We start from the raw sequence: 14,150 nt of genomic DNA on the forward strand, positions 1-14,150 counted from the left end.
TAACAGTGATGGAAAACGGCAACAAACAAGGTGGTTATGGCATGGGATAAAACTTTATCCATAAATAAATAAGCAAGTAAATAAAAGGCTGCCACTTTACCAAGTTCCCACAGACTATTTCAAAATAGACATTTCTGTGAGTGACTGCAGAATTTGCAGAGAAAATAGCTTAGGTGTTAAGCCAACTGCTCTGCAGAGGCGCAGGTTCACCACGGCCGGGCTCTGCAGCCCTAGAGCCGCTCTGTCCCCACGGCCGGGCTCTGCAGCCCTAGAGCCGCTCTGTCCCCACAGCCGGGCTCTGCAGCCCTAGAGCCGCTCTGTCCCCACGGCCGGGCTCTGCAGCCCTAGAGCCGCTCTGTCCCCACGGCCGGGCTCTGCAGCCCTAGAGCTGCTCTGTCCCCACGGCCGGGCTCTGCAGCCCTAGAGCCGCTCTGTCCCCACGGCCGGGCTCTGCAGCCCTACAGCGGCTCTGTCCCCACGGCCGGGCTCTGCAGCCCTAGAGCCGCTCTGTCCCCACGGCCGGGCTCTGCAGCCCTACAGCTGCTCTGTCCCCATGGCCGGGCTCTGCAGCCCTACAGCTGCTCTGTCCCCATGGCCGGGCTCTGCAGCCCTAGAGCCGCTCTGTCCCCATGGCCGGGCTCTGCAGCCCTAGCGCCGCTCTGTCCCCATGGCCGGGCTCTGCAGCCCTAGAGCTGCTCTGTCCCCATGGCCGGGCTCTGCAGCCCTAGAGCCGCTCTGTCCCCATGGCCGGGCTCTGCAGCCCTAGAGCCGCTCTGTCCCCATGGCCGGGCTCTGCAGCCCTAGAGCTGCTCTGTCCCCATGGCCGGGCTCTGCAGCCCTAGAGCTGCTCTGTCCCCATGGCCGGGCTCTGCAGCCCTAGAGCTGCTCTGTCCCCATGGCCGGGCTCTGCAGCCCTCTGCACTGTCACAGAGCTGCTCTGTCCCCATGGCTCAGCACGGGGACATGGGGCAGGGCCAGCACGGCCAGCACCGACACAGCTTTTCCTCTGCTCTCCTGAGCAGGAGTTCAAGTGAGAGCGAGCAGTAACAGCCAGTGACCCACGGGGGTGTCTGTGCATCACCAGTGACACTCGTCCTGCCCCGCGCAGGGCACAGCCGGGTTGGGGGGCAGCCAGTAGCCCTGGCCCCTCACAGGCCACTCGCCCAGCACCCCTGGCAGTGGGGACACACAGAGCTCCGCTGTTGCCACACGTCTGACCCACTGGGGACACGCATGTCCTGGTACCCTGAGCCCGTTTCAAGCTCACCTGCTGTGGACGGCACCCACAGCGAGCTCAAGGCAGCACCCCTGAGCATCCACCTCCTCTGCAGGGGGTCCCAGCACCCTCCCTCACCCCACACCATGAACACCTGGCCAGGGGCAGCTGGGGCACGGGGACACTCAGTGACCACCAGCACCGGAAGCAGAGAGCTGGCAGTGGCACTGTCACCAAACACTGCAGCACCCGGTCCCTGTGCGGAGCTCTGAGCACCAGCCAGGAACCCCCCCAACAAACCAGCGTCTCTGTGCTGCTCATCGGGAGGGTTTGCTGGGGTGCAGGGGCGGCTCTGCCAGCTGGATGGGGTAGTTCAACATCACAGGCATAGCGCACACACACAACATAACCACCAAACTCACTGCAAACAAGCATCTGCCTCGGGGAGCTCACGTCCACGCAAGAAGAAACCAGCCATGCAGACTCACAGGAGCACAGAATGTTTTCGGTTGGAAGAGACCCTCGAGCTCATCGAGTCCAAGCATAACCTAAATCTAGCACTAAACCACGTCATGGCCAAGCTCTAGGTGCCCGTGTCCCCCCCGTGCCCCCCACCATGCACCCTCATTTCAGAAACACCCTGGGATGAACGACAAAGGGCCGGAGAGGGCGGTGGGGGGGCCTGGCTCGGGCAGCCCCTTCCCAGCCGGCCCGGCACACAGGCGGGAGCTTTTCACCCAGATGAGCTCTCAGAGCCTCAAATCTTGCACGAAATGCTCGCCCCTCCCAAATGGTTTTAAGGCACTGGAGTATAATAGGTGCTAACAAAAAGCAAAGTGTTTAAACAATCTGACTATAAATCTCTTTTGCTTTCAATTGCTCAGCTTTCATCCCCTGTCATAATTATTTATGGTTTTCTATGCTGAGTTCCTGGACAGACAAAACCTCAGCATCCAATGGAAAAAAACAAGCAGCAAAACAAATAAAGGCAGCAGAAAATAAAAAAAATCCTTGAATCCTCAATATGCATCATCCAGAAGGAAAACAAGTGCATGCCCATTCTCGTGGCCCCGGCAAGTCACTGTGCCCTGCCCGCAACCTGCTCGAGTCCCAGCAATGCTCGCCCTGGCCCACCGCTCACCCCCCGCCGTCCCAACCCTGCCTTCCCAGAGCTCATTCTGTGGGTCTTGGAGGAGCCCTTGGGATATCGCAAAGCCAGATTACACCAAAGCAAGAGGATTTCCAATGAAGGCACGTCATGCAGGATGCCTGCCCGCAGCTTATCCACCTCTAATCTGCCTAGCTCGTCAGCGTGCCCCACCTAATTACAATCAGGGCAATCCCGAGGTGGGCAGGAGCGGGAAGAAGACATCTTCTTTTCTGTTCAAATATGACGCCTTTGCATTAACCTTCAGCACCCGAAGTCAGCGGCTCCGTCACGGACAGCGCAGTGTCCTGGGTACTGAGGGGTGCTCCAGCTGGAGGTGCAGCACAAATCACTGCAGGAGAGCCACAGCACCCCCAGCGCTGTGTACACCCCGACTCCGTGTTTGACTCCCGAACCCAGCCCAGCCTTCGCTCCCTCGGCTCACCTCCCTGAAAGAAACGGGGCAAAAAACCCCAGAAGCCCAAGAAGAAGGGCAGGGAACATTTCACTCAAGGTAACAAAGTTTCCTGATTGGAACCTCCAACATTTCAGAACTAAGGAAGAGCTTCTGGCTGTTCTGATGCACAGCCAGCTGCCACAGCCTCATTATTCACCTCCTGAAACTACATGTATGTCTATATTGCCCAGACGCATTTTCCAGGGCCCTGGGAGATGACCCAGGTCACCACGCCGTCCCTCCCTGCCGGTCAGAGGCTGCCGCCCGTGGATCGCTGCCTGTCCCCACGCTCACACCTGGCGTTTGGGAGACCTGGCAGCTGCCCCACACCGCGGAGATGCTCCCAGCTCGTTCCTCCTACTGATTTACTGAAGACAACTGTTCTTTTCAGGAACCGTGTCTTAAGAACCTGTGGTTTATGGAAACTCCATATGTGCTCTCGCTGGCGTTACGCAGGGATCGCCTCCAGCAGGGTTTCCCCACCGGCCCCGTCCCGGTGCGAGAGCTGCCCGGGAGGAGCTGGGACCGCGCTGCACGTGGACAGCAGCTTACAGCCTCCCTTTACTGCGCTCGCCAAGCAACAGCGTCTAAATTTAGTTCTCCATCTAATACCCTCTTTGGAGGAAGCGCCAATTTTCCACCGGCTGCGGTGCCAGCAGGCTGGCTGCTCGCTCAGGGACCGGCCGCAATTACTGACCCCAGCGCCCGCCCCCATGGCTTGTCATGGCCCAGCTACAGCCCTCTGGGCAGGGGGTTCACTGCTGCAGCTGCTTAGATATCACCTGAAAATCAGAGGTGCAGCAAGAAGCCACGCTGGTGCCCCGAGGAACACGCTCCTGCAAACAGCAGCTTCAACAGCAGGACCCAGACAGGGATTTCTGCAGCACAGCTTATGTCTGCATTGCGTGTGCTACGGGAGGGGTTCCCCCTCTGCTTCGAAACGCGGTCACGAGAACAGCACTGCTGTTGCTGATGCTCATAATTTCAATATCTTACTGGATTTTTCCTGTCAGTCCCAGCACCCCAGGCAAAAACATGTAGTGAAAATGTCTGCCTCAGAGAAGTTAACAGCTGGTCTTTGTATCTGACGAGAAGCAAAAGGGATTCGAGCCCACCAAAGAGAAACTTGAAGGGCACAACCAAGCCAAATGCACATTATTCAGTCAGCGAACCCCAGAGCTCACGGCTTTGGCCCTGGCTGTGCCGGGTCAGCGCGGTGGCAGCTCTGGAGATGTCCCTGGGCAGCACGCCGGTGCTGTGCTGCTGCGCCAGGACGCGGCTTCGGGAGGGGACACGGAGCCCGCGTCCCAGCCCCGTGCCGGCCCCACGCCAGCCGCCCTCACAGGCACACGCAGCATTTCACAGCTTTACTGCCGCTGAGGACTTAAAAACCAAAAGCACCTTGGATCGTGCCCAGAGCGGCGGGCAGGAACGACAGCGCAGCCCGAGCCTCTGCCGTCAGCCTCCCCATGGCCAGGATCTGAGGTGTGCAGGGCCCAGGCTCCGCGCCCCCGGGCTCCACGGGCAGCAGCACACGGACACTGCCGCGGAACAACCTCGGGCACCCGCAGGGCTCCAATAGCCGGCACACTCCAGTAGGCACGGCACACACCGGCTGCACCGATGGGATCGCACGGGGCCGGGCTGCTGCTTCTGGAATATCGGCTGTAAATACGCGCAAGGTTACACTGGCTGCTGTAATTAGGAGTTGATTGAGGAGCGATTTATTCCTACTGTGAATAAACGAGGTCATTGCTTCGTAGGGAGCAGCAGACAATTTCTTTTTCCTTTTCTGTGATCTCGGATAACCGAATCTCAGCTGGCAAGCGGGCTGCCAGAGGACGAGGTCGTTAGACTGGCTGGGCAGGGGAGACAAGAACCTGGAGCTGTCGGGTGTGCCGCTGGGACCTGCCCTGGCCAGAGCCGGGGGCTGCCCAAGCCGCTCCGTGGGACAGCCCGGGGGCTGGCTCTGGGACACCCTCTTCCCAGCCTCCTCCCCGAGAGGCACAGACCCCGTCCCTGCCCCCCGACCCTCCGTCCCTGCTTTTCCTCCCCTTTGCCTGCCGGGATCTCCAGCACCCACAGGAACACGTCAGGCAAAGCGGCAACTGCTGCGAACCCGCGGGTCCTGCAAACCAGCCCGACTGCGGCCGAAGGGTCGGCTCTCGCTGGGCTCTGCCCCGCAGAGCTGCCGGACACGGGGCTGACCCGCTCCCCAGCACCCCCAAATCCCGGCTCCACCAGGGACACGGGGCTGATCTGCTCTCCAGCACCCCCAAATCCCGGCTCCACTAGGGACACGGGGCTGATCTGCTCCCCAGCACCCCCAAATCCCAGCTCCACCAGGGACACGGGGCTGACTCGCTCCCCAGCACCCCCAAATCCAGCTCCACCAGAGACACGGGGCTGACCCGCTCCCCAGCACCCCCAAATCCAGCTCCACCAGAGACACGGGGCTGACCCGCTCCCCAGCACCCCCAAATCCCAGCTCCACCAGGGACACGGGGCTGACCCGCTCCCCAGCACCCCCAAATCCAGCTACACCAGAGACACGGGGCTGACCCGCTCCCCAGCACCCCCAAATCCCAGCTCCACCAGGGACACGGGGCTGACCCGCTCCCCAGCACCCCCAAATCCCAGCTCCACCAGAGACACAGGGCTGACCTGCTCCCCAGCACCCCCAAATCCCGGCTCCACCAGAGACACAGGGCTGACCCGCTCCCCAGCACCCCCAAAACCAGCTCCACCAGAGACACGGGGCTGACCTGCTCCCCAGCACCCCCAAATCCAGCTCCACCAGACTGCTGCTGCTGCCACTTCATCAGCAAATTAGCGAAGGCAGGAACAAGCGGCTTCACCCGGGCACAGCGAGACCCGTCCCCACGCACCAGCTGGCAGGCCCGTGACACAAGGCACACAGACCAGCCCCGGGAGAGCCACGGCAGGGCCGGCCTTGCCTTCTGTTCCCGGTGCCGCACCGCAAACGTCAGGCTCCCGTGCGGCAGGAGGGCAGCGGCTCCCCGGGAGCTCCGACCCGCAGCCCGGGCCGGCGGGTACACCCTGCTGAGGTGACTGCCAACAACAGCGACAAGGCTCTTGCTGCTGCTTGCAATTATGTCAATTATGTTAGCAAGGCCTAATAAATGCAATTGAAAAGCCAAAACAAAGTGCCTGAAATCCCAAATTTCTAGTAGATAAACAATTCGTTTACCTGCTTTGACTAGAAGATCTGAATTACTGGAATAACAGGCTCCCTATGTTTGTCTGTCTTTCAACTTCTGCTGCACAAAAAACGTTCATTGACATAAGTGGCACTTTCTTCTTTCAGCATTTCTGCAGCAGCGCATTAGCGATTTGATTACACAGTGCTACATTCTAAGTCAATTGAGATGAGTGGTAAATTGCTACAGCAGACATTAATACAATTTTTGCAAGACTGCAGAATTGCTTTCAAGTCTCACAGGGACAAGTGGTTTATTAAGAGATCCCTTACAAAGTTGGGCAGCCCCTTGCTGGTGTGCAGCAGCACAGCCCGCGGTGCCGGGGGAGGCACCAGCCGAGCCCAGCGCCGCGCGGCCGGGCCCGCACACGGCTCCGCCAGCCCCGGCGGCGGATGGGAGCGCTCAGAACGTGTTTTCCAGACAGGAAAACAGCACAATTGGCCAGGAACACGTTTCTTATTTTGTCCCCACTGCATGACCTCACTCCTCTTCATTTTCGGTTTCCCCGGACCCTCTGCACCCCGGGTTACCGCAGGTCAGCAGCCCTGCCCGGTACCCGCTGCGGGCAGCCTGGGCCGTGCCGCAGGGCCGCGTCCTGCCCTCCCGCCAGCGCCCAGCACCAGAGCTCTGTCTGAGCTGGGGCAGGGGCCACGTGCCGACTGCCCTGCGGCACGTCCTGCCGCGCCGGCCAGGTCCAGTGCCAGCGCCAACGCCAACCAGCAGAACAGCACCCGGGCGACCTGGTTCAGGCTGACACACACCTGGATTCTTCTGCAGCAGCTGCAGAGTACTCCTAAAATGAATGGCCATTGTACCCATAGATTCTCAACGGGTGGAAGCCCCGACTCCTGGCCACGCCGCCCGGCCCCCACGCAGAGAATCACAGGCCGGTTCTGCAGCGGCCGAGGACGTGTGCGGGCAGCACTGGTAAACATCAATTTTGTTTGCTGACTTGTAGCAAATGGAAAAACCCAAAGCCCTGCACAAAAAAATGCTTTTCTAAACAGAATGCTTTTCCGTGCTTCCCAGAGGGACATTGGTGGTTTGTAATGAAGGAAAAACACTACTGACACCACCCAAAAGAGAGCATGCCATAGCCATCGCCGCGCGCAAGCAGCGGATCATAACTGGTATCTGTAATGGCAGTGGGAAAAACATTAACTACAGCTGTAATTAACATCTGTGATGGGAAGAACAGTTTAACCTTGAAGTAAGGATGAATTAAATAGAGGCGCAGAGCTGTCCAGGGGGAGCAGCGGCAGGAACCTGTCACAGACCCTGCCCAGGAGGTGGCACCAGGACCGGGCACAGCAAGCAGCAAAGATAACGCAATTAGAGGGCAGGTTTGGTTAAGCCAAGCGAGTGTCAGCTTTCCTGCAGAGGAGAGGTGTCGGCGTGCCCATCAGCGAGCTGCCGGCTGCTGCTCGGGCGCTCGGCGCCGCGCGGGGCACAGGCGGGTGCTGCAGCGGCGCGACCCGCTGGCGGCAGGACGGGTGTCCCGCACCGGGACTGGGGCCTCGCGTCACCCCTCTCTGTGGCACTACACCGCCAAAACCAGCTCCTGTGGAAAACTGCGAGCTGGTTCTGCCCGGCGCAGAGCGTGCCGCGCAGCCCGGTCAGCAGCGGCGGCTGAGCCAGGACCTGCCCACCGCGCAAACAGCTTCTCCAGGGGGAGGTTCTGTTTTCCGAGTCTCTGAACGCATCAGAGCTCATGCAGCCTGGTCCCAAACGCAGGCTTTGGTTCTCCCGCAGCCAGACCCTGGCTGGTCACCCCATCGCCCCGGGGACAGCACCCCCCGCCTGCCGGGACAAAGCGGGCTCACCGCACAGGGCTCCGGCGGACACTGTGTTCTCCGTCCATCCCGGGGGCAACCGTCCCCCTCCCCGGCCCGGCCAGCCCCCAGATGTGCCGCCACCACAGCTGGGGACACGCTCCTCCCAGAGCCCATGGTCCCAGCCCACGCGTTTGCTGTGGGGGGGCTCTGGGGACACCCCACCCGTGGTCTGTCACCTGCAGCGTCCCCCTGCTCCCAGGTGCCGCAGAGCCGCTGGCACGCGGCCCTGGCCACTGCCAACACGCTGCTCAGCGTGTCCCCAACCTGCAGAGCCCTGCGGCCGGACGGCAGCATCAGGGAAGATGACGCCCAGAAACCCTGGTGTTACAAACTCTCTTCTCTGGCGGGAGAGCTTTGCAGACAGGCCGGGGAGTTTTCTTCCCACCGGGAGTCAATTTTTAAGGGTGAAGTTCCACTCATGTAGTTTTACAGCCCTTTGTAAGTCACCCCAGGGACTGTATTCTATTGAACATTTTTTTAATTTAAAAGACATTTTCAGGAAGAGGTCCTAGATAGAAAGGTGAAACAGATGTTTCCAAAGGCAACTCCTGTCTAGACCCCTACTCCCATTTCTTGAAATTGCTGCAATTATCATACCAAGAAGTGTTTCATATGTCAGGGACAAACCAGCGGGGCTGAGCCAGGCTGCATTTATTAGCAGCTGACAACATCCAGCACCAGGGAGAAAAAATTACTTGTATTAGTATATTACAATAAACCTCATTAGTTCAAGCCTCAGTGGAAAGTGCCGCTTGGGAAAGTGCTGATACAGGTTTGGTGCAGACACAGAAGTAACCACGGACAGAGCAGGATGTGCCGACGCGGTCTGCGCGGCACCAGATCCCGCTGCAGACCTGCTCATCCAGCGCTGTGCTCGGGCGGCCTCTCCCTGCAGCCACCGCCCACCGGATCCAGCGCACACGCACTTACACCGAGCTATTCCCCCATTTAAAAGCATCTTCACATAACTGAAATTCCATATGGATCTAACTCGGGAAAGTAGCACAGGCTCTCCAGTTTGTCTTTGTGCTTCAGGGCGCGCTCGGGAGCCGCTTGCGCCCACGCAGGCAGCCCCGCGCCCCCGCGCCGCCCCGCCAGGGAACAGACCCAAACGCTAAAATTATCCACTCAAAATGAGCATTTTCTCGGCCCACTTTGTGTCAGCAGTCACTGAGTAATTCGCAGCAGATCTAAGATTAGCTAACGAAGCGCAGTGACTCATCGGCCAAGCCTCCGCGCCACTGGGAAAACTCAATTTTTCATTAGCAACGGAGCTTCGGCTGTGGAAATTATAAATAATACGGATTGGAGAGGCTACAGCAACATGGGGATTCTCACTTAACACTCTATGATACAGATACTAGTGCCTATGGTGCCCTTGTGCTAATGGCACGGCTGATCACGCGTGCACAGCGCCCGGGACTGTGGCAAAGCCGTGGTGCCGCGGGACGGGGGCACGCGGTGACAACGCACCGACCAGCACGGCCTCATTCCAAACCACTCATTAGCCCACGCCCGTCAGCTAATTAAAACCATGCCGAACCATTACAGGCTTCTGCAAACAGCTTGTTGAGCAAAATGATGGGGTGGAGCAAAGTCACACACGGAACCAAAGCAGAGGATCCCCACCCCCACACCGGTTACGGGACACAAAACCAGCCCAGATCTCAGACCTGGGGTCAACCTGTGCTCTGGGGCGCAGGCAGGGCCCCCAGGCCCCGGATCGGTCCCGCTCCAGGCTGGGCCACGGGGAGCAGCAGCCGCAGCCCCGGCACGGCCCCCACGAGTGACACCGGCACCGAGGAGCTCCAACCAGAACCAACCCTCCTTCCCACCGGGCCTGTCCATATCCAGCCCAGCGGCGCTCAGGGGTCCCCACTTCAACTAGATTCTGTTTCAAGCCATGTTAGGCTTTGGTTATCAAAGCCAAGTGCTTCAGGTTTTGGTGTCTAATGAAAAACAGTTTGCAATTCCTGTGTTTTTCCTGAGAAATTAGTTTTAAAAACAACTTGCCCAACTTTGTGTTTTATAATACGCACTTCAAAAAAAAAAAAAAAAGGAATTTAGGGGAAACAAAATCTTTTCCATACAAGGCAGATGTTTGATGGGATTAAAGCAAGCTTTGCTTTTAATTAGGCTGGCCGAAGCACGCTGCAGAGGCAGGCGCCCGCGTCCGGCTATGCACGATGCCCGTCAGCCCCACGACCCCGCTACCTGCTCAGGCCGGTCCCTCCTGACCCCGTCAGCCCCACGACCCCACTACCTGCTCAGGCCGGTCCCTCCTGACCCCGGCAGCCCCACGACCCCACTACCTGCTCAGGCCGGTCCCTCCTGCGTGTGCCGGAGCTCGGCCGGGAGCGCAGAAACTCGGGTGGCCGGGCGCTGGGGCCGCAGCAGCCGTCGGCCGCGGCCCCGCCGGGATGCTCGGAGCGATGCTCGGGGGCCTCTGCTGAGGGATGGGCTGCGCAGGGACACCCCAGGTCCCCCCAGCTACCAACACTTGGGGTCCATCCCCGCTCTCACTGCAGAGCTGTCAATCCCTAGACACAGAAATAGAAAAACACATCAAGGCTGCTTAGAAGCCCTCTGCTATGAGCAGTAAGAAAAAAGGATAGCATTAGTAATCTTAAGACCTAGCAAGATAAGAAAATTACTACCTATGAGAATAGCAGAGATTTCTTTTGCCAGCATAAAGCTACTTTCACCTCTGAAAGTTGCACTTCCCACTTTCTCCCTCCTCCTAAGGGACACCGTAGCCCGGGCAGGGTCCCTGTGGTAAGGCTGCAGCCACGCCAGGACAGATCAATGTCAAATCTAACTATGGCCAAACCCCAGCACGTTTGGCTGCAAGGGCAGTTCTTCCCAGACGGGGTGACCGGAATCCCTGCGAGAACCAGACTGGCGCCAGCAGCGACTGAGGCGCACCAAGAGTGACAAAGGGTGACGCTGCTGTCCCAGCTGCCCCTGACCCGAGAAGGAGCTTTGGTCAGCTCTGGAGTTCTGGGCGACCCCGCGGAGCTGCTCTGCCCTAACCCACCCAGCGGGGCCTCGCTCCCACCGCCCGTCTGCACCCCCACCCGGCCTCGCACCACAGCGACGGACGCGCTGGAGGGCGGGTGTGCGAGGGCAGCTCCCTCCTCCCGGCCGAGCCCGCTCGCGAGGCGGGAACACGCGGGGAGGGCTGCGGCCCGCCGGCCCACTCACCACGGCTCCGAGCACAAGGGGACCGGTGGCCACGCTGGCCCAGCACGGCCACAGCTGTGCCAGAGGGACGTGACCAGCCCGTGAGACATGGCTCTTGTCCCCAGGGATCCCGCTGGCTCCAAGGCCGCATCCTGCACCTGCTGTCGGGATGCCCTGGGCCAGCCAGTGAACATGGAGCTTAGGAGCAGCAACATCAACAACCGACTGTCAGGTTTCCAAAACGCCAACGCAGGGAGCACCCCAGGGTGCTGGAGAACACTGAGTGTCCAACACTCGTTTCAGAAGAAGAATTGCAGCTGCGTTCCCTGCTTGTTGTTAGGCTTTCAGCTTAATATTTTACCAGCCTGTTCCAGCACAGGGGACCGGGAGGGCCGGGCCGGCGCTCCAGCGACCCCCCCGCGCCCTCCAGCTGGGCAGGCGGCAGAGCGGCTGCTCCGGGCCAGGCGGGCGCTGCTGCTCCCCCCACAGCTTCCTGTGCCCACCGCGCTGCTGCTGCTCCAATCAATGCTACCACCGCCTCTAAACACACACCAGCATCGGTGTGCGTAAAATGGTTTGAGATGTCAATATTCTCAATGCTATAGCTTTGTCAGGAAAGGGGAAGTGAGGAGAAACAGTTAAAAATGGCGAACTTACAGACACTGCTACCAGTTGTTGAGAAGCCTCCCCCCGGTGCAGCCTCACGGGCCTGTCGTGAATGAAAAGGTTGTTTGGGAAAGGGATTTTGACCCCATTCGCTTTACAACCACAGCTGGATTCTGCAGGGCTTGCGTGCAGGAGGTCGGTGGGAGCTGAGGCAGAGCCGAGCGTTGGGGAGGAATCCTCCAAATCCGCAGCACCGAGCAGCGCCGGCTGAACGAGCCTCCGGGAGCACGAGATGAGGCGGCTGAGAAAGGCTCAACCTGCCCCAGTTTGAAGGAATAAGGAGGGAAACCCTAAAAATCAAACAAAAAGTGAAATTTCACAGCACACAGGAACCAGTTAATGACACTCAGTGGCAGCGCAGAACATATTACAGAGAATACTAAAGACCATTCACCATTCCTGAACATTGCCATTTCGGGTTTAACCCAATGGAGCTTTTCCTCTGACAGAATAAAAGACTAAGCCATTTGAACTTCACATTATTAAAAATGACATTTAGAAACTTCTACATTGGCTTTTTAAAACCACTTAAGAAATGAAACGTCGCTGTGCTCTTGGTTTATGCTTTTGCATTTGCTGAGAAATGATTTTCATTTATCTGCATAATGGCCGAGGCAAAAAAAAACCATTTGCTACAAGATTTTTGCTCTAAGCCTTGCCAAAACCGAGAAATGACCTTGTGACCCAGGTGAAGTGAGCCGGCGTCGCCAGCTCCCAAGCGCAGACGCAAAGCTGTGCTTTCTGCTGGGATGCTGGTCTAGGCTGGCGTTTAAACCCAGCCCTGGCACTGAGCCACCCATCGGAGCAGGATCCAGCGTCCAGCGCCCCGCGTGCCCCCTGAGCACTGTGCTATCACGGCTTTACCGACACCCTCTGCCTCCTGGGCACTGTGTTATCATGGCTTTACCAACACGCTCTGTAGCAGTTCTTAGCAAAATGGCAAAAACGTGGTGACTCACCTGCAGTGCTTGAACCCCGCTTGTCATGCTTTAAGCTGGGGTTAACACAGATACACGTGCCAGGCCACGGGCATCACGAGGGTAAAGCAACCAGAGTCCCAGCACACGGAACCTTCCAGTTCTCTTGGCAGGAGGGTCCTCCCAGCGGAACACAGCGGCAAATCAGTCCTTGCAACCATCCTGCTGCTGATACAGGACCTACCCAGGACCTGAGTGACATTTTTCCTTTCACCTCCACATTGGCAAGGGGCATCGGGCAGTAACAGCCCATTGTTTGCTTTCTGAAAGGCCCAGCAATGTCAGGAATGTCACACATCCAGGTGTAAGGACAGCAGGAACTGCCAGGACACAGCAGGAACTGCGCCCTTGGGGACAGGGGCTGCAGGACACAGCAGGAACTGCGCCCTTGGGGACAGGGGCTGCAGGACACAGCAGGAACTGTGCCCTTGGGGACAGGGGCTGCAGGACACGGCAGGAACTGCGCCCTTGGGGACAGGGGCTGCAGGACACGGCAGGAACTGTGCCCTTGGGGACAGGGACTGCAGGACACAGCAGGAACTGTGCCCTTGGGGACAGGGGCTGCAGGACACAGCAAGAACTGTGCCCTTGGGGACAGGGGCTGCAGGACACAGCAGGAACTGCGCCCTTGGGGACAGGGGCTGCAGGACACGGCAGGAACTGTGCCCTTGGGGACAGGAGCTGCAGGACACAGCAGCCTGTCCCTGGGGACAGGGAGGTTTCTCGCAGGGACACTGGGTGACAAGGGGCAGACAGGTTTCCACGCCGCAGTCACACAGCTGGCTGAGCACGTTGATGCGCACCAGGGGTTTTACTGCAGAGCCAAATTGTCATGGTAAAGCTCCTGGACATGCCCTCTGCAACACGCCATCCTGGGGACCGCAGCCAGCGCTAGGCCAGACGCTGGACCTGAGCCTACCTTCTCGGCCCACGCCTAGAGCACATCGTGGCCCAGGTGAGAGGTCCCAGGACTCCCTCAGCCCCAGACCGAACGCCTGGTTTTCAGGCTGCTTCTGCCCCTTCAGGGCCGGAGCGGCATGCGGCAGCGCCAGGGACAGCCAGGACCCGCCTGCAGGTCCCGGCAGCGCCTCAGCCCAGCGGCCCTTCGCTGCGGGCCGGAGCGCACAAGCGCTCCTCCTGACACTGCGGGGAGCAGGGCTTGGGTACTTTTGTTTTGCTCTTTTTTAATTTCTTAAATGAACAGAAGGCTGCTTGTAACTCCTTTCAGCCAACTGCTGTAAAGCTACAGCCAAAAACCTGGCAACGATTTTTGGCAGGGACTTTATACAATAAAGAACTCTGTGAGCAGAAAACACACAAACCACCTCACATAGCCATCAGCTAACCTTAGGCCTAGCTCAAGAAGATGCTAGAAGAAAATAACCCGCAAGGCAACTCCTGCGGACGGACAGAGGGGCTGAGAAAGGCAGAACTGTGCTCTGCACAGG

This window comes from Columba livia, chromosome 6, assembly GCF_036013475.1.
Source record: "Columba livia isolate bColLiv1 breed racing homer chromosome 6, bColLiv1.pat.W.v2, whole genome shotgun sequence".
NCBI classification, from domain to species: domain Eukaryota; kingdom Metazoa; phylum Chordata; class Aves; order Columbiformes; family Columbidae; genus Columba; species Columba livia.